This window comes from Chrysemys picta, chromosome 5 (genome assembly GCF_011386835.1).
Source record: "Chrysemys picta bellii isolate R12L10 chromosome 5, ASM1138683v2, whole genome shotgun sequence".
NCBI classification, from domain to species: domain Eukaryota; kingdom Metazoa; phylum Chordata; order Testudines; family Emydidae; genus Chrysemys; species Chrysemys picta.
In genome coordinates this window covers 7,213,135-7,233,303 of record NC_088795.1, presented here as the reverse complement: position 1 = coordinate 7,233,303, position 20,169 = coordinate 7,213,135, and the positions used below count along the sequence as shown (strand labels likewise).

The following is a 20,169-nucleotide window of genomic DNA, read 5'->3' as shown; positions in this document are numbered from 1 at the left end:
AGCTTCATAAGCCACATCACGCAGCAGCAAATACTATGCAAACAGTGCTTCTGAACATGACCTTTCCTAGATGGGAAAAAGTTTAAATATATGGTTTGCTGGACTTGATACTTCAGTTGTCACTTTTAATTGTTTTCTGTCTTAAGAAAAGGAGGAGTTCCCTGTTTGGTCACATTGATTGGAACCTTGTACAAGTTCCGTTATCATCAAGGAGTACACCCTTTTTCCTATCAATGATTTAGAAAGGTTTCTGGTGAAAAACATCTCTGGAATGCACCCGAACATCTCCAGATGGAACAAATTTTACAGAGACCTTATAGGATAGGTTACTTCTGTCTCCCTGTTATACAGCATCTAGTTGTGGTGTTATTCCTCCTCTTTCTTACTGGTAATAAAATAACTCCCAATCCAACACTACACGTTTGATATCAACAGGCTAGCCAAACAGGCAGTGAGGCACCTAAGTACCTTTAATGCTCTGGATGATTTAGGAGCCTGTGGGTAAATCTACACTACAGCAGCTGCCGCTGCAGCATTGTTTTATGAAAATTCTACGTTAAAACAAACTGACCTGAATTACACACACAAATAAATTGACCAAAGCCTTCTAGGGAACATTGATTGCAATGGAACTAATCATGCACTTAAAGTTAGCCAAGTTCTGAAACACCTGGAAGAATCGGGGCCTGTTTGACTTGTTAACGTAAGCCCGTGACTTACCAGCTGGTGTGCCCTCTTCTGGCTGGGCGTGATATAGCTTCTTTTGGTGCTCCCTGCTGACTGTCATCCCAGCCCCGCGATGGTCTGCTTCTTCTAACGACTCAGCTCCCTGGCCAGGTCACAAAGTGTCCCACCCCTTCTGGAATAAACCAATTGTCCCACTCATCAATTCACATTGGGCCTTCAGTCCAACTCTGGACACACTAATTATCATCCCTTCTATCAGGGTTTTTGTGTTGTCCTAACTCCTTGTCAGAGGGTTTCTGCCCCACTTTCCTCAGCTGGCTGGTAGGGGCATCCCAGTCCCTCCCTCACCACAGGTTTCTGGTCCAGAGACCCTTTAATAAGCAGCCAAGGCCTGACTATATAGACTTCTTAGTGCCTCAGTGGAGCACTTCCTACCTTGCCCTGTTTGGGGCCTTTGCCACACAATCATCCATGGCTCCTAGTAGGTCGATGGCTCCCTCTCCAGACCTCTTCCACCGGCTCAGTGCAGAGCTTCACGGCACTTTATCACCCAGCTGGTTCTGCTGCAGGAGACCTGTCTCCACTCCCCCGGCAGGGCAGTCCCTGACCCAGCAGGATCTTCCAGCTCCCTGCAGGCCCCTCCACCAGCACAGAGAACACTGGGCAGAGACATTTCCTCCCTCTGTCCTTCCCAAGTGCCCTGGGCTGCCTGTTATAGGCCTAGGTTCCTTGAGAGAGGTTCTGCCTGCCAGCAATCCAGCTCTGCTCCCTGACTCCAGCCAGGCTTCCCACACCGAGCAAGAGCCAGAGACCTGCTCACCAACCTGGTCAGCCCCCTGCTGCACCAGGTTCAGCTCTTTTATCTCCTCCCTCCAGCCTTGACACCTACTGCAGGTGTAGCAGGGCAGGGCCGATTGCACCCACAGGCTCTAGTTAACTCCTTCTGGCCCAGAGTGGGGCTGGTACAGCCCATCACCGTTAGTTATTGTAGTTTTACTGAAAAAATAGTAGAAAAATGGCATTTTGAACTCTATCTTTTGCATTTGCCATTTACTTGCCAAAAATATTTCCCCCAAGCCATGTGCCTCGCCTCCCTTCACAAGACCAAGCTCCTTGGGGGCAGTAGTCCTTTGTTCAATGCTTTGTATGAACTGATGCCAGAAAGTCTTGCAATCAGAAATTAAAATTAAATACTGGGCCACATTTGTTCCTGATCTCCACAGAAATATAGTCATTTGTTCCCTTCTGCTGTAGTTCTGGTAGATAATGCATTTTTGTAGCAAGACAATATTCTTTGGTCATTACTTTCCTGGCCTTAGATTATTCAATCTTCATTCTTGTTTGTATCCAATGGTCCCTTTATTCCCTCCCACCCCATTATACTTCTTTTAAACTAAAATAATACCAGTGGGGCTATTGATAATAAGGTCTCATCCATCATTTCTTTTATTCTGGTCCAACAATGGCCTCCTTCAGTTCTAGACTAAAGGATCATTCTTTGGCTTGAAGCCCGGTCCTCAGCTTGGTAATGCAAGAAGTCTAATACAAGCTGATCCTTTCATCTCAGAATTTTTCCAATGAGGAGGGACCAGCTGACAGAGTTTTGCTCATCTCCAGGAATGGGTTTCAAGAAACAAATAAAATAAATCTATTCAGGCTGCAAAAAGAAAATGGATAGAGGGATAGGTCAGGACAGGTAACATTTTCAAAAATCTCTCATTTTCAAAAGCACCTAAGTCACTTAAGAGACTAAGTTCCAGTAAAACTCAAAGTTGTAAATTATACCCTTAATGCTCCTAAGTGACCTAGGTGCTTACAAAAATTCTACCTATTTCACCTCAAGTCATCTGCATTTCGGGGAACCCACATCTAAAATCCGTATTCTGTCCTCACACAGGCTAAAGTCCCACTGAGCCCATTGGGAGTTTTGCTCAGGTGAGGGACGTAGGTCTGAAGTTCTCAGCTCCAGCAAGCCCAAATAATAGGTCTGAGTCTCCCCGCACTGATGTCAATAGAAGACAGGGCATTGACTATGATGGGAGGAGGAATGGGCTTTCTGTGGGGGCTGGTCCATTAGGGTGCGGGGAAAAGGCCCTCTGCAAATTTCTTGGAAGATCCGTATAGCAGCTCCATGAGTGGTACCACAGGCTGTAACATCCATGGTCAGTACACCCCTCTCGCACATGGGAGCATTTGGTCAATCGAGCCACCTAATCATGGTCATTCAGTCCAACTCTCATTCCCCAGAACACCTGTGCTCTGGGGTGGATTGGCATCCAAGGAGCAGTACTCTACAATACCAACATATTCTTGCAATCTTCTGCCTACAGCCAGTCAGGAAACTACTCACCCCCACCCACACACATAAAACATTAACCCTTTTCCAGTTTAAAAAAAAAAAAAAGTTTAAAATTAAAGAGTATTCTTGTTTTTTAAATGACAAAAAATTTGACAAAACCCCAAAAAGTTAAACAAAAATGGATTTTTCCCCCTCCAAGATTATATATATATATATTAGTCAAAAAGGTCTTGGAAAGTTTTCAACCAACTGTATTTTGCCCCCTGTTACATAGAAGTTAAACTATTCCATTGCTTATCAAAGTATGGATAAAAGGAGAGGAAGGAGCATATTATGCCACTTGATACTAGTAGGATGAGGGATGAAGGCTTAAGCCAGGAGGGTTCAGAAGATGCAATACCACATAGCAGTGCTGCGTGTGAAAAGATGCAATAGAGTTCATTTTCCAAAGGGAGCTGCTCAGTTTTCAAATCTTTGGGACCACTGCCTTTAAGGCATCTCTAGTTGGGCAGTCAAAAACTCTAGTCACTTTGGAAAATTTAGGCCTACGTGTTTATAGACCCTGATGTCATGGGTGCAGGACTGGCCTCCCTGTGTAAGTACATGTCTGATTTAAAAGTAAATAAATAGTCATTAGAAAACATGAGCGAGACAAGGTAGGTGGGGGTAATATCTTTTATTGGATTAGTTTCTCTTGGTAGAAGGTACACGTTTTTTGAGCTACACATAGATTTTCTTCTGGTCTGGGGAAGGAAACAGAGTGTCTGAGCAAAATACAAATTTGGGACAGATTGTTAAATAGAAGGGGTAACACATGTTGGAGGTCGTCACTTGAAATCAAATGGACAATTGAGAACATAAGAATGGCCATACTGGGTCAGACCAAAGGTCCATCCAGCCAGTATCTTGTCTGCCGATGGTGACCAATGCCAGGTGCCCCAGAGGGAGTGAACCTAACAGGTAATGATCAAGTGATCTCTCTCCTGCCATCCATCTCCACCCGCTGACAAATAAAGGCTAGAGACACCATTCCTTACCCATCCTGGCTAATAACCATTAATGGACTTAACCTCCATGAATTTATCCAGTTCTCTTTTAAATCCTGTTATAGTCCTAGCCTTCACAACCTCCTCAGGCAAGGAGTTCCACAGGTTGACTGTGCACTGTGTGAAGAAGAACTTCCTTTTATTGGTTTTAAACCTGCTGCCCATTAATTTCATTTGGTGGCCCCTAGTTCTTATATTATGGGAACAAGTAAATAACTTTTCCTTATTCACTTTCTCCACATCACTCATGATTTTATATACCTCTATCATATCCCCCCTTAGTCTCCTCTTTTCCAAGCTGAAGAGTCTAGCCTCTTTAGTCTCTCCTCATATGGGACCCATTCCAAACCCCTAATCATTTTAGTTGCCCTTCTCTGAACCTTTTCTAATGCCAGTATATCTTTTTTGAGATGAGGAGACCACATCTGTACACAGTATTCAAGATGTGGGTGTACCATGGCTTTATATAAGGGTAATAAGATATTCTCCATCTTATTCTCTATCCCCTTTTTAATGATTCCTAACATCCTGTTTGCTTTTTTGACCACCGCTGCACACTGTGTGGACGTCTTCAGAGAACTATCCATGATGACTCCAAGATCTCTTTCCTGATTAGTTGTAGCTAAATTAGCCCCCATCATATTGTATGTATAGTTGGGGTTATTTTTTCCCATGTGGATTACTTTACATTTATCCACATTAAATTTCATTTGCCATTTTGTTGCCCAATCACTTAGTTTTGTGAGATCGTTTTGGAATTCTTCACAGTCTGCTTTGGTCTTAACTATCTTGAGCAGTTTAGTATCATCTGCAAACTTTTCCACCTCACAGTTTACCCGTTTCTCCAGATCATTTATGAATAAATTGAATAGGATTGGACCTAGGACTGACCCTTGGGGAACACCACTAGTTACCCTTCTCCATTCTGAAAATTTACCATTTATTCCTGCTCTTTGTTCCCTGTCTTTTAACCAGTTCTCAATCCATGAAAGGATCTTCCCTCTTATCCCATGACAACTTAATTTACGTAAGAGCCTTTGGTGAGGGACCTTATCAAAGGTTTTCTGGAAATCTAAGTACACTATGTCCACTGGATCCCCCTTGTTTGTTGATCCCTTCAAAGAATTCTAATAGATTAGTAAAACATGATTTCCCTTTACAGAAACCATGTTGACTTTTGCCCAACAATTTATGTTCTTTTATGTGTCTGACAATTTTATTCTTTACTATTGTTTCAACTAATTTGCCCAGTACTGACGTTAGACTTACCGGTCTGTAATGCCGGGATCACCTCTACAGCCCTTTTTAAATATTAGCGTTACATTAGCTATCTTCCAGTCATTGGGTACAGAAGCTGATTTAAAGGACAGGTTACAAACCATAGTTAATAGTTCCGCAATTTCATATTTGAGTTCTTTCAGAACTCTTGGGTGAATGCCATCTGGTCCTGGTGACTTGTTACTGTTAAGCTTATCAATTAATTCCAAAACCTCCTCTAGTGACACTTCAATCTGTGACAATTCCTCAGATATGTCACCTACAAAGAATGGCTAAGGTTTGGGAATCTCCCTAACATCCTCAGCTGTGAAGACTGAAGCAAAGAATTCATTTAGTTTCTCCGCAATGACTATTGTCTTTAAGTGCTCCTTTTGTATTTCGATCGTCCAGGGGCCCCACTGGTTGTTTAGCAGGCTTCCTGCTTCTGATGTACTTAAAAACATTTTGTTCTTACATTTTGAGTTTTTGGCTAGCTGTTCTTCAAACTCCTTTTTGGCTTTTCTTATTACATCTTTACACTTAATTTGAGGGTTAGATTGTTGTGCATAAAGGATTTGAAGTGGGCAAGTAAGGGTAGCAGGCAATGTGATGTGTTATAAATTGTTAGAATGAGCCATAAAGCCAGTGTCCCTGGTTAAGTCTCTGTTTTTTGGTGCCCAGCAGAGTTATGAATTTAAGTTCCCAGGCTCACGTTGAAGGTGTTGTGCTGGTTTCCCTATAGGACAAGTATTGAAAGACCAAATATGGAGTGATTGCTTTGTGAAAAATGTCCACCATGTGTGATAGGGTGTATTTGTCTTTTGTCATTTTATCAGTCAAAGCAACCCCAGACCAACAGATGCAAAACCTGGAGTCATTTCTCCACTATGATGATCAATACCCTACAGAACACAGCTTTCAAGATCCATGGGTCCTATACGTGCTTATCACAACATGTGGTATGTGTCATCCGGTGCATCAAATGCCCCAACAACTATGAATGAAACCAGACAGTCACTACACTCTCAAATGAACTCACACAGGAAAATGATAAAGACAAAGCCCCATATCAACCAAGGGTGAACCCTTTTCACAAATCAATCACTCCATATCTGATCCTTCAATACTTGTCCTCAAAGGAAACCTGCCCAACACCTCCAAAAGGCGAGCCTGGGAACTTACATTCATAACTCTGCTAGACACCAAAAACCATGGATTTAACAGGGACCCTGTTTTTGACTAGTTCCAACAATGTGTAACACACCACACTGCCTGTTACCCTTAATTGCCCACTTCAAACCCTTCTACTTAATCTCTGCCAGCTATCTAACTCAGACACACTGCTTCCTTCTCCAGACCAGAAGAAGAGCTCTGTGTAACTCGAAAGTGCTGCCACCAACAGAAGTTGGTCCAATAAAAGATATTACTTTACCTACCTTGTTTCTCTCATTATTCTGAAACCAACATGGATATAACACCACTGCAAACAACTAGAAAACATTGCAGTATAGTGAGGAACACTTCTAAAATTATCCCTTTCAGACACCAATACAGCTGAGAAGCCTTGCTAATCTCTCCCTCCCAGGATCACAGCCACCCGCTTTAGATCATTGCAATTAGCAACAGATGTTCATTTACACCGTTAGAGGCTGGTTTGTAAACTAAACATTCCGTGTTAGCATTACAGTCACACCAGCACCAAACTGTGTTTCCCCCTCCTCTCTTTAATTCTGCTGATTTATGGTGCACAGCAACCTTCAAAAACGCCAAGAACTCATTTTAGGTCCTTGCTAAAGTGAAGGCCTAGAAATGTTAGTTTAAAACATGTAGGCTTGGAGTCTGAGGCACAGTCATGAACCAAGGGGAAGATTCATCAGCAAATTCCTGCCACCTTGGGGGTGAGAGGTGCAGAGGGGACAGATGGGGGGCGGGGGCTGCTCAGTTAACAATAGGGAACAATCCTACCTTAAATTAACCTTGGCATTTTTTGTCCTAAAAACTGTTAAATGAGAGATGTCATGCACTGATTTCTGAGGTGGGCATCTTTTTATGCAAACAAATTTTTGAATAAGGTTGGATAGGAAGAAATTGTAATGGGTACAATGAAGCAAGTCAACTACTGTAGATTGGCTTCAGAAAAAAACCTGCTCGGTGTGAACACGACAATGACGACGATGATGAAGAAGAATCAGATCATTTAAATTACCCTGGAATACTAATGGTAATTGGAAATCTCTTTTTTGATTGCAGCCATTTATTTCACTGTGTATTGCTGGGAGCTCTTTGTTTGTCCTTTTGTGGTTTAAATTGATTCTCTCCAAGACACTTTTTCCTCAATGAGCTGTTTGGGTGCACTAGACATTACCATTATGGCTGGAGAGGCAGATTGTCTTCTAAACAGAGGCCAAACAAAATATACTGGATTATTATTACATCAAAATCTCTTCTGGATAAATTATGGTTGTCAGACTGGATGAGACCCAACGTTCATCTAGGCCGGTATCCTGCCTCTGACAGTGTCCAGCATCAGCTGCTTCAGAGAAAGGTGTAAGGAACTATGCAGAAGCAATTACCGGATAGCCTCCCCCCCCCCAAGGGAAAGTTTCCTCCTCACTCTCAATAGTTTGACGTTGGTTCATTTTCTGACGTTTGTGGGTTTAGATGCCTTCCAAAACTCCTGGTTTTTGTTAGTAATTACTATTGTAAGTGGCTATTCTGGTTAAAAAAAATTGAACTGGACAGCTATATGGATAATCCTGCTAACTCAATGATAGCCAGTGGAACTTGCTGCCACTAGGTATGAGTGTGTTGCTTTGAATTTGAAATAATGGCACCCCCTTGAGCTAGATTATTGCATTTCTGCCACTGCCCTGTGCAGGGGGAGGTTGCAATGTGAATCTGCACATGAGAAGCACCAGATTGTCCCTCAGGCAAGTATCATCTACTCTGGGGCTGCTCCATGTGCATGGGGAGCAGGCAGGTTGTGCTTCGTATCAGCCAGGAGGCTGGCACAGATTGTTTCCCCTGGTGTGCTGGCTTCACTCTGTAGGGCTGTGCAAAGAGGGACGGGGCTCTGACCATGCCTTCCCTCTACTCCTTCTAAGTCTTTTCCACCCCTGGGGGAGGCCCCACAATCAGGAATTGCTACTTTGGGAGGCCTTTACATAGCTGGATGAGGGGGTGGTTTTCTTGCCTAGCCCCATGCTGTGCAACCACAAAGCTCATAGGAACCTGGCTGTGACCCTAAAAGTCCCTTTGTGCCAGTTGGCAAAGAGCACACTTATGTAACAGTATACCCCAGCTGTTCTGACAAACTCGCTGCACCCAACACACTGGTGTCCGAATAGTTTGGATATCATATGAAAACTGGTGACATGCTGGTCATGAACGTCATTGTGTGTACAAAGTTACATACATATGCTGGAAATATGTTCTTAAAATATGCTTTGAAAGCAGTTGATAAACAAACCCACCCCTAGGCAAAGGAATGTGGCTGTGCCTGTGTGCCTAGCGCAGGGTAACAGGTGGATGGAAAAACAGAGGACAGTGAACGAACATTTGCATCCAAGGTACATAAAGAGATCAGACCAAATCGCAAAAGCAAATTGACCAGAGGTTGAAGAAGAGACCTGGCATTTGCACCCCAAAGATCAACCACCAACTGAGAGGAACAGTGTCTGGGCTTGCTTTGAAAAGAATACATTTCTGGACTATAAAGTTATCCATCACTTAAAGGACAGAAGGGGCCAGTGCTCTTGGATTCTGGGAAAGGTGGCTCCCACTGCCAGGGGGCCGAGGACACTGAGAACTGGCAGTAGGTGAGAAATTGCCTGAGACCAGGATTGTAATCTGTTCAGTTTTAGGCACTAGAAAGGGTGTTTTATTTGTAACCATTTTCTGTTTCTCTTTGTATCCTTTCAAGTGCTGTTCTTTATTCATAAACTTATTCTTGTTTTAGCATAAATCCATCTCAGTGCTGCTGTACTAAATTAAGGTGTGAATCCTTCGTTGAGCCAACAGGAGCCAATGGACTTGGTTATTTCTGTGAGCACCCAGTGGTAGGGGCTGGTTACCGCAAAGGAACGCTCTTCCAGCAGGTTTGGGAACTCGGATTCACTGAATGTTACCTGCAAGGCAAGGTTAAAACTAGCAGAGTTGCTGAGTGTGCTGGTGAGGCAGACAAGCTGCTGACACATACAGTTTAAGCTCCAGCAAAGCTCTCTCTTGCTGACACAGATGAGAAACAGTGGCTTATGGTGCTGGGCATGCCAAGCAAACATCACACTGGTCTTTTGCATTTATTAGCAGTCCACTGAACATAAATATCTAGGGGCACATTGAAGCCCAGCCTCTAGCATAGAGACCCATCTCATAATGCCCCGCATACATCTTAAGGGAGGCACTGTCATCCCTTCCAGACTATAGCAAGCCCTCTGTCAAAGAAACAATTAAAATGCTTGGGCAATAAATGCTTAGCACATGATGCGCTGACAAGCTGCTACCATTACAAAATGTATTTTCAGCAGATATTGTTAATGTTCTGTACTCTGTGCACACAAATGTGATCATCAAATCCACTATAAATCACCCTATCAATTATTGAACCACAATAAAGTATTTATAAATGAGCCTTTAATATAAAATGTGACCAAGATATTTTTAAATCACAGCAAGTGTGGGGAAATGTGCTTATCTTTTCATTAACAGAAACGTGTGGAGTTTGCTTTAACTCATGCTTCACTTACTTTATGTTTCCAGTAGTCCTCATTTTTAGTGGAGTAAAAAGACTGAGCGATGTCTCAATTTTGCCAGATTCTATGTAATAAAACAACCCATTTAGCAGAATACTCTAATATGATCAGGAATTACAGCGGCAATTGGCAAAGGCAGTCGGTAGGTTAAGAGGTTTCCACTATTAAGATTACCAGGATTATGAGTAGTGTCAAGTTGTCTGAACTATATTGGAACTTCAATTTCTCACAGACAGAAGCCAGACTTTAAACCACTGCATCATTGTGTTTAATTTAGGTTTGACTAATAGAGCTCATCAGAACGTTTTTGATTAAACTCCCCCCCCCCCTTCCCCATGGAGACATATCAATTTCAACTAAGTTTTTGCTGCAGTTTCTGAGGTCCAAGATGGACTTTCTGGTAGCTTCCACAGAGAGATACCAAGATTCAAATAAAATACCTGACCTTTACAATCGGAAAAGAGATGTTTTGACACAATTCTGCTTCTTGAAAATGTTCAAAAGGTTTTGTTTTCATTCCAATTGGGAATGAAAAACATTTCAAAACCTCAAAAGAGGTCATGAAATGGATTTGAGAGACAAGGTGGGTGAGGTAATATCTCTTATTGGACCAGCTTTTGCTGGTGAAAAATCAAAGGGAATTGTCATTCTACCGCCAGCTCTAGTAACTAAGTTTATCATCTGAAAGAAAAATAATCATTTATGAAAAAGGTTACTGAAAGGAAAAGATACAGAGTTTACCTGTTAAGCTATAAGGTTAAATTCCCCAAGGTATTTGGCAATCATAGAATGGGTAGAAAGCATTCAGAATACCATGTCCATCTAACCTACTCCCATGGTGCTACTACTACCCAGCACTGATGGTAAACCACTTTCCAGAGTGGCAATTTGCAAGTGTATCAGTTGGACCCACAGAGAGATGATGTTGTACCCAACCTGCCCACAGTCACAGGGAGCAAACATTGTGGGAGGTTGGGGAAAGTCGTGTGTGCTCCAAGGCGTGGGAGGGGGGCAGGGAAATCACCCAGCTGGAAGTTCAATGTGCCAATGAGCTATACAGCAATATAGCTAGAATCATTGAGGTCACCCAGCACTCCCATGTGGCCTGTGAAGCTCACCTTGGTTCATCAGTGAGCTTTGTGAGATGACGCTCATAGGCGGAAGACTAAGCACAAAGCCCACCTCAAATCCATCTGCTCATGGCACAAACATTCCCTACTGGGCTACGCTGTTGCAGTAAGGGAGGTACAGAGAGCTGCCTTCTCCTTTGTTAACATAGCCACAGAACTGCAGCCGACAGTTATTCTGAACAGCAAACCAGATAATTAACATGGACTGCATAAGCCAGACATCTGGCACTAATACTCAGTGCTGAAGACACCTTCATCCTACTGTGCAGAACAAGATCAATTGAATACACAATAAGCTTGCCAAGGCAGAAAACTCTATGCCAGACATTGCATAACCCACCCCGACTCACATAGCTGATGGAATTTAGACCCATCACAGATGGTGAAGCTCAAGAAGCCCTCAAAAACCATGAGCCATGCCTGGTTAAACAGGCCCATGGCCCTCTTAGCCAGTGAAAGCCAGCAACCAATACCTGTGCCCACTGCTAGCAAAATTCACAATGTTTCCTTCAGAGAAGTGGACCTCAAAAGGACCCTCAGAGAGAGTCTAAAAAGAACCCACACTGGCTGCAGAAAAGCTACCCAGCTTTCAGAAGTAATCTTAAGAGGTCATTTAGCCCAACCCCCAGCACTATGGTGGGATTAAGTAGACCTAGACCATCCCTGACTGGGATTTGTCTAGCCTGCTCTTTCAAACCTCCAATGACCAGGATTCCAAATTATTGAGAACCAAGTTCCAACAACACATGGCATCAACTGACATCTTGCATGCTTTACCATGGGGCTTCAGACCAGGAAATGGCCTGGAGGGACTCCAAGGAGGGATGAGCTCCTCCAGGCAGCGAACAGAGGCCACATCTAACTGCTCACTACGCAACTTATCCAGCAGTATTTGTCAGAGCAGACCACAAGTTATTACAGGACGTAGCCAGGGTGGACAAAGCAGCACTGCAGTGGCTCTGGGCATTGCTCTCCAACTAAGTCCAAGGAATATGGTGGCAAACTGCTCCTCTTCTCTCCAAGCCTTCCCCTGCAGCAGTCCCATGGGGATCCCTCCTGTCATCGTCTTCAATATCTGCATGAAACTACTTGGGCAGGTGATGACACACCACAGGCTACACTGCCAACAAGACACTGACAACACTCAGCTGTCCACCCTTTTCCACCAGTGTGACCAATGCTATCACCATGATGTCAATGCCTGCAGGATGTCTGCTCCTGGATGAAAAGCAGCCAGCCCACCCTCAACCCATGCAACGCTGGTGAGGAGGAAATGTTCTGCAGGACTGACCAGATTGCTAGTGTGTAATGGGTTGACCTGGTGGCTGGTTTGCTTTCTGGCCACCAGGTCAACCCATTGGGTCCATCACTCTCCTTTCCAGTGAAGGCATCTGCCCCCCCATTTGTCAAAGTGATAAAAAGTTTTGTGGTCAACTCTCCTCTTATCCTGCACACAAGCAGTTAGTGCCCATGGGGAAAGAGTACCTTCTGCCTCCTTCAGCTTTCTCGGAGACTGGCCACAGGGGTCCATGCTTCCAGCTCCTACTGTAACTCACCATACCTGGCACTTAAAGAAAAAGCAATTGAGAGGCTCCAGAAATCCACATCCCAGCAGGCCTGACAGCCACGAACATATCACTCCCATGCTTCAACCCCACCTCACCTACTAAATTCCAGCTGATCTCTGTAGCCAATTTAAGGCTTTGAACCTGATCTTCAGAGTTAGTGGACCAAAGTCCCAGTGCATGATCTGCCAATACAGCTGCACTCCTCTGGGAGGATGGGGCTTACGAAGCCCAGGATGAAGGGCACACAAGCTGGAGAGAAAGCATGCTCCAGCAAAGGGGCTCTGCTGTGGAATGAGCTGCCAGAGGAGATGTGACTGGTCCAGATAGGAGCCAGATCTGGCTCGTGATTGGCTTAAGCATTCACAGACAGCTCCACTTGTCTTCAGGGTGTTTGAAGAAATGGCCAGATAGGTGGAGCATGTGCTGCTATGGTAATGATGCCAACTAGGAGAAAGGCTCAATCCTAAAAAGTCTTCCCTGAGGGAGCTTTTTTTTTTTTTTTTTTTTTTAAGAGGCAGTGAAGCGCTGGGGGAAAAGGCTCTAGGTCTAATCGGATCTTTTTATTTTATATTATTTTGTTGAAGTGCTCTACACAGAGATGTCCTTCCTTCTTCACTACTTCCTATTGTTTCACTAGCTTTGCAATAGGACGTCAAACATTTTTTCCTACATGGAATGAAGAGTTGTTTAGTTTCCCTTTAGCCAGTTCTGCATCCTTTGTGAATGGACTCATTACAGCAACAATCTTCAATAAGTTACAACCGATAACCTATGCCTCCTACAGCAGTGATATTTGAGTGGGGCTATTTCACCTGTTTTCCCTGCAACAGAGGAATGCAAAGCTGTGCTAAATCCCAATGCTATCCTTTTTTCAAATGGCTCTTACAACAGAGCTAACAATTGCCTAGAGACAACCTATCAAAGACAGCCATGATAGTGATACTGTCCAATCAGGAATCATTGATTCTTTAGATCATGGGTTCTCAATAGAGCTGGTCAAAGAGCAGTTCAGATGAATAGAGGGATTTTTTTAAGATAATTAATATGTTTGTGGGGGAAAAAAACTTTTGGTGACATTTTTTATTATTTTTCAACCAGACACAACCTGGGGCCTGGAGTTGTGTCCACTGCCTTTCCTATAAGGATAGATGGGAATGGGGTACCAGATAGATCCCAACCAGTTGGGGAGGTGAGGCCTGAGAACATGAGGGGGTCCCAGTCTGGAAAATGGGATCCTGGCATGGAAAAGGGCGAGAACCATTGCTTTAGATAAAAAAATATGTGCTGTAAAATTGTCTATTAGTAAAACTTTCCCATTCCTCAGTAACATACCCCCTGAGAGATGTCATATATAGATTAGCCAGGTCGGACCACATTTCAAACAAAGAAATAATCCTGTAGGTATTTAAACAATAATCTAAGGGCCCAATTCCATAGTCCTCACCTGAGATTGTATCTCCACTGCAATCGCACTGTTCGATCGCAGCTCATGGAAACATATCTAAGATCGCTTTAATCTAGCTAGAGCAGGTACCAAGAACAGCAAAGCCGCGGCAGCCTAGGGTAGCCATGCAAGTATCACCTGCAGTTCCAGGCTGGCTCACACAGCCTACACTGAAGCGCAGTTGGATTAAAGCTAGCTCAGGTATGTCTGCTCAAGCTGCAATCACCCCTATGACGGCAGCCTAGGCAGATGTTAGGCCTATGCACAGAAGTAAATGCTAACTAACGCAAGGAAGGGATCCATGATGTGGCTGTTACAAGAGCCAGGGCTAAGGAAGATGGCATGCCAGTCTTTTCTTTAACAAAAAAAAAAAAAAAAAAAAAAAAACACCATGTTACTGTTTAGAAGTTACTAGATAAGGTGAAAAACTTTAATTTCTCAACCTGCTCCTGAATACCATTATCTCTTCATTAGCAACTTTTTATCCAGTTCGTCTCACCTTTTACACCCTTGATACATTCCTCCTCTTTCATTCGGTACCTGCTGCTCCAGTATTGTAGAGGATAAAGACTCAGAGCAACACTTCCCAGGACAGTGGGAGAAAGAACGAGTCGGTCGCTTTTGGAAAAGGCAATGCTTATGACACCGAAGCATCTCATAAAAATAGATGTTGTCCATTCTGGGGGTCACACGAGTGACATTAGCAAAGCTTGGTCTCTTAGAACAAAGAGGCACATTTTATGCCATCACTTATGCATAAGTATGACATGACATTCATTAAAAACCAGCGTGACTGGTGCGCAGCAACAGATCGCTCAGTCAAGGTATAAATCAAACGTTCAGGAATTGGAAACTTGTGAGATGCAACGAGCTAGCTCATTAAAAGCGAGGTAGCAAAGTTGTTGTGTGTTTCCCCCCACCCTCTCTCCATTCCCAGTGACTTGATTAGACATTGAAGTGACTCCAATTGCTTTGGCATTACCCCTTTGCAATTATCGTGCTCACCGTGTTAACTGTTTTTAGCTCCAGATCTCATCTAGTCCAAATGCACCTGTGCACGGAAATACAGAATCTCCATGCCTTTTGAGCAGGGCAGGTGAGGAGGTTGGGGCTATATGTCCAGCATACCCCACCCAGCCCCCCACCAGGTGGGAGGGGAGTGCACAGATGGGGTGAGGAGTAGGCAGACTCTTGGCTTTGCACCCCTAACGTACCGGTCAACATAGCTGAGCTAGTGCAAGGTATGTTGCATGCGGCACCCAGAAAAATGGTGCAGCAAATGACTTTCCCCAGGACCAGGGGAGGAGCAGGAGATGCTGCAAGACTCTCTTCCTAGGGCTGCATGTGGAATGGCACAAGTGTTCATTGTCTCCTACTCAGGGCTGGAGAGGAGTAAGAAAGCTTAGTCTAAACACAGCCCTCAGCCAGACCTTTGATTGCAGCCATAACAGCCAAAGACAGAGCCATTCTGTTCTGTTCAGGGTTTAAAAATGCCCCCTCCATTGTGGTATCTGAGCTTCTTTAGGCAGAGTGTGTGAAAACTGGGAAATCCTAGGCAGATTCGCAGGACTATTTCAGGGATGCTGCCTTCAAGCCCCCTCCCAGATGGAAAAGCCAAGCTCTTGGAGTGTTTTATCTAAACTGATTGTTACTTCTGTAGCCCAGAGAGCTAGCTTTAGCATTTCTTTTATTCAGCAGTAATGCAAGGAACCTACAAGCCTGTATCCTGTAAGACATGGGCTTCAGCAGTTAGCATGAGGCCTATGAACTTTGGCATAAAGAAATGGCCTGACGGTCACCCCTAAGTTTAAATGAACTGGGACAGAGTGTTTAAGTGGAAAGTTGGTCCATAACGACACCAGCCAATCACAGGAACATGAGCGAACACCAGCTTTTGGATATTTTAGGATAGGAACATCTGCAGATGTTTGACCACAAGAGTGTCATGGCAAGGAACTGACATAGATGATTATAAGTTGAAATCATTAATATACTAACCTATAGGAGAAGGGCACCCCAACATTATCAGGATGAGGAAACAAATAAGAAAGAAGGGAAGAAACCCCTACTGAATTTGTATTAGGCATAGTGGGGTCAGTAACATATAAAAGTTGTATCCCGGTCTGTGTACAGGAAGAGAGAGATGTAGCCCTTGAGAGGTGCCAGGATTAATGCCACTGGTGATGATGAGGAAGGTGATGGTGATGAAGATCATGGCTAACATTTCAGGTTGTTCTGCAAAGGATGGTGTGAGTATACAGATGTACGTTCTGTGTTGTCTCTCTCTACCTTGCTGGGTTAGAGTGTTTGTGACTTTGCTAAATGACTACAAATACGGAAGTGTTCCTAAAGCGTGAGTATTGCAGCTATGCACATCGGGGTTCCCAGCTGAACAGTCATGTTAATAATACTGGGCCTGATCTTGGGACATTAACCTGTCAGAGTGATAACCGGGAAATTTTAAGTAATCAATATAATTAATACAATCCATAGATCAGGCTACACTTATTTGCATTGATTTGAGATGACAGCTTCAGTACTGGAGCCAACAGGGCAGAGGCCATCAGTGTGAATACTGTACCCATCAGGTATAGGAACATACCGGAGCAAAGGATCTAACTACCTTGCTATCAGAATTCTAAGGCATCTTGGTACGTAAGCATAGGGATTTGCTATACATGAGATCAATGGTGCATCAAATCTATAGTACACTTCTGAGATAATAACAAAAAACAACGTCATATTGCCCTATTGTTCTCTGGCAATCACAAATAGCTAATGTTTTAGAGGAAGATGAATACACCCCCCACCCTCCCATAATTCACCTAATGCTGACTGGGGGTAAGTGTCAGAGCTGTCATATAGAGTAGCCAATCAGTTAAGGTGTAGGTTGGGACTCAGAAGACCTAGGTTCAAATTGCTTTTCTATCTCAGACTTCCTGAGTGACCATGGGCAAGTCACTTGGTCTCTCTGTGCCGCAGTTCCCGATCTTTACAGTGGGGATAATAGTACTCCCCTACCTCACAGGCGTGTTGTGAGCGCTCAGATACTGTGGTTTAGCCTAACACAGACAGTTAAGAGGTGTCGTGATCACAGTCTGTAAGTTCCTGCGTGGGGAATAGAAATTTGATAACAGAACTCTTCAATCTAGGCGGCAAAGGTACAACAAGATTCAAAGGCTGGAAGTTTACACTTGATAAATTCAGATTTAAAAAACTGCACCCTATTTCTCACAGTGAGTAGTTAGCCATTGGAACAATTTACCAAGAATTCTCCATCACTGGACATTTTTATATCAAGGTGGGATTTGTTCTAAAAGATATTTGCTAGTACTAACAGGAATTAGATCATCTAATCTAATCTCCTGCATAACGCAGGCCAGAGAATTTCCCTGAACTAATAATCCCTTCTGTCTTTATAATAGTATAATATACAAGTGCAACACATGGTCTGGTGCCAATTTAGGTCAATGGGAGCCTTCCAATTGACTTCCCAGGGCACTGGATTGTGCTCATAATAGCCACTATCTGAATCTCTCATAAACAAAGAGCTCTTTCCACCTCTTGGTCAATTCTCAGGAGCTAATGCACACGTAACAGGTTGTTTACAAATGTAAAGTATCAGAGGGGTAGCCGTATTAGTCTGGATCTGTAAAAAGCAACAACGAGTCCTGTGGCACCTTATAGATTAACAGACTATTGGAGCATAAGCTTTCGTGGGTGAATACCCACTTCGTCAGACGCATGCTTATGCTCCAATACATCTGTTAGTCTATAAGGTGCCACAGGACTCGTTGTCGCTTTTTACAAATGTTAGTTATTCTCTATGGGCCAGACTTCCAAAGTGCTCAGCCCCCAGCATCTGCTGTTGTTGGGTGTTGAGTCCTTTGGAAAATGCATCCACTTAAATTAAGAGCTTAAATAGGAGACAAGGTCTTTTAAAAATCTGGCCCTACACACTTGAACACTCAGAATTTTCTGAAATCACTGATAACATTGAAGTAAATGTACACTACCAATTTTATTGCATTCAAGTGATTTTTTTTCATGAGACTCCTAAATACATCCTGGAAAAAACATCAGATCACAAAAAAAAAAAAAAACCACACACACACACACACACACCACTCTCGAGTCATCAAGATATTCTTCAGCAGTGCCACATCTTTAACAGATTAGATGAATTCAAAACACACATTTTTTTAAAAATCCCTCCCAATCAAAACAGTCATTAGATTGACTTATGAAGAATAAAGATGTGGGTAGATGTAATTTTGGTTCAAAGTTAAATGCGAGTGTGGGTGAATACAGTATTCTGTTCAGAGAACACAGCATGTTCCTGGAAATTAAGCAAAACATCAATATGCAATGGAGAACTGTGCCTCTACTTTCCCCATTTGGATTGTGTGTCACAGTTGGAGAAAAGTCTTGTGCAATAAAGATAATTGCCCAGAAGCAAAGCAAAGAACACACACAGGCAGCCTCCGGCGGCTCTAATATGTAACCATTCACTTGCCTTCCCCCACTGTGCGGAAATAGAACGAATGTGGTGGAACTATGGGTAAAGACAAGGGAAGAGGAAAACAGAGTATCTGCACGTGTGTTTGACTTTGGTTACACTTTCTCTACAGTGTGTAGAGTACAGGCACTATGGTGTAACTATATACCGCAGTGAAAGTGGGCACATCCACACTTGTGACTAAGATGCCTAACTGCACACCTCAGTGAGAAGCTCCAACAGCCGGGACCTGACAGAGCCTTTCCTTGATGCTTCCCTACCACCAGAGGGTTTCACTGTAACATGGAAAGGGTCCATCCATGGGGAGGCAGCAGGACATTATACTGCTACAAATAGCAGTGCAGATTTGGAAGGCAGCGCCTGGGCACATAGAGACCCATGCAGGGTACATACCCTAGGGTTCAGGGGTGTTGGGTACTCTACTCCCCAAAGTCATGCATCACCCCCTACATTGCTATTTATAGTGGTGCTAGCTGGGCATGCAGTATCTGTACTCTACATGCTGCCACAAATGTACATGTACCATGTGTGCATAAGTCAGTAAAAGGGAGCTTGGTGGGTTGCACTCCCCTAGGGAGTGCCCCCCTTGTCATCGCAGTGTTGCCATTCTCATCAGCTACCAGCATCCCCCACAGGTTGTCAGCCTGCTACTGTGGGTCATCTGACTCAGCCCTCCAGCTGGGCGTCCCAGTTCAAAACCCAAACTGAAAAGATAGAAACAGACCTTTGCTTTTCCAGGCCAGTTATAAACAAAGCAGCTTCTTACCCTTTCTGTATTATATTCCCTCTGTGTGGATAAAGCAGGGTTCCTTCCTAGCCACTGCCTCTGGCTAGTAAGAGGCTCTAGCCCAGAGTGACTCCTGTAACTGCAGCCTGGAGAGAATTGCTCCTCACCCCTCTGGCTTCAGCTAGGAACTGACTTGCTGACAGCAGCCTGCTCCTTTTATTGTGGCGTGGTGAGCCCTGATTGGCTGCTGTTGGTCCCCAGCCCTTCTGGGTGCTGGAGGACCAAATCTCACTGGCTTTCAAAATGGCTGCTCTTTTCTTCTGTTTCCTGGGACACGGTGCAGCAGAGCAGTGGGGCTTCCAGCAGGGAGCCACGAAGGCCTGGCACACCCCATCACAGACAGACAGACATTCAAAACCCAAACTTCCCCACATGCAGAAGGGTGTATAACTAGGGTTCTGATTCAGATCCATATCTAAGAAAGCCCCCCCAAGACACTGCCAAATAGGATTTTTAAGTGGAATGCATTTTTTCTCATAAAACACCAAGTATGTTAAGGGTCTCCATGAATGTTCTGAATATTGTGTTGCAACCACAGCAAAATATAGCCAGGGAATGCATTTGGCTCCCCTTTGGGCTCCCTTAACTGACATAATATCATCATTTCTTAGCCTGTAAGCTCTTTGGGACAGGGACTGTCTCTTTGTTCTGTGTGTTCACAGTGTCTAGCGCAATGGAGTC

The 20,169-nt window shown here is 43.8% G+C and overlaps 1 long non-coding RNA gene across 2 annotated transcripts in view; it reads right to left on the bottom strand.

Annotated features, from left to right (window-relative positions):
* LOC135984088 (uncharacterized) overlaps nucleotides 1-19,604 on the bottom strand; it is a 104,742-nt gene extending 85,138 nt beyond the window's left edge. For both annotated transcript variants that reach the window (XR_010601995.1, XR_010601996.1), the window contains exon 1: nucleotides 19,468-19,604. This is a non-coding gene — a long non-coding RNA (uncharacterized LOC135984088). The remainder of the gene's footprint in view (nucleotides 1-19,467) is intronic.
* Nucleotides 19,605-20,169: the final 565 nt, after the last annotated feature.